Below are 787 nucleotides of genomic sequence, written 5' to 3'. Positions count from 1 at the left end.
ATAGGGAATAGTGCTCCATTTGGTGAGTAGTTCATCTGGTTGTAGGTAGTGCACTACATAGGGAATAGTGCTCCATTTGGTGAGTAGTTCATCTGGTTGTAGGTAGTGCACTACATAGGGAATAGTGCTCCATTTGGTGAGTAGTTCATCTGGTTGTAGGTAGTGCACTACATAGGGAATAGTGCTCCATTTGGTGAGTAGTTCATCTGGTTGTAGGTAGTGCACTACATAGGGAATAGTGCTCCATTTGGTGAGTAGTTCATCTGGTTGTAGGTAGTGCACTACATAGGGAATAGTGCTCCATTTGGTGAGTAGTTCATCTGGTTGTAGGTAGTGTAAATACAATATATATAATGTCCTTTTTTCCCCACAGCAGAAGAATGGATGTTTAAAAAAAAACTTGCATCTTGAGCTGCTTTTCTATTTAATATATATTTAAAATGTTGTGCTTGTGTCTTTCTGTTGATTTGTTGTCTTCTATGTGGACAGGGACAGGAAAGAGACCTTTTTATTTGGTTTGTTAAATACGTCTTTTCACAACGTTGTCTTGCCTTCAGTTTTTTTTTCAATACGTTTTGGTTTTTTTTCTTCAATAAGGGACAACCTTGCATCGTTATAGCTGATTTGACTAGATCCCTTTCTCCGTTGTGAATGAGAAACCACTTCTTCGAGTTCACCTGCAGCCTTGATTCCAATACTCCTTTTATACAGAGCAACGTGTAACAGTTCAGATGGGGACGACTAGACACGATGACGCAGAAAACACATTACCTGTATCCAGTAGCAA

General features: G+C 39.4%; 1 long non-coding RNA gene across 1 annotated transcript; it reads left to right on the top strand.

Moving 5' to 3' along the window:
- On the top strand, positions 1–537 carry LOC124022737. Its single transcript, XR_006836617.1, has 2 exons — positions 1–273; positions 331–537. It is a non-coding gene; the product is annotated as an uncharacterized LOC124022737 (long non-coding RNA).
- Positions 538–787: the final 250 nt, after the last annotated feature.

This window comes from Oncorhynchus gorbuscha, unplaced genomic scaffold (assembly GCF_021184085.1).
Source record: "Oncorhynchus gorbuscha isolate QuinsamMale2020 ecotype Even-year unplaced genomic scaffold, OgorEven_v1.0 Un_scaffold_1408, whole genome shotgun sequence".
NCBI lineage: Eukaryota > Metazoa > Chordata > Actinopteri > Salmoniformes > Salmonidae > Oncorhynchus > Oncorhynchus gorbuscha.
The sequence above is the reverse complement of the archived record's forward strand: the minus strand, read 5'-3'. Positions and strand labels throughout refer to the sequence as shown.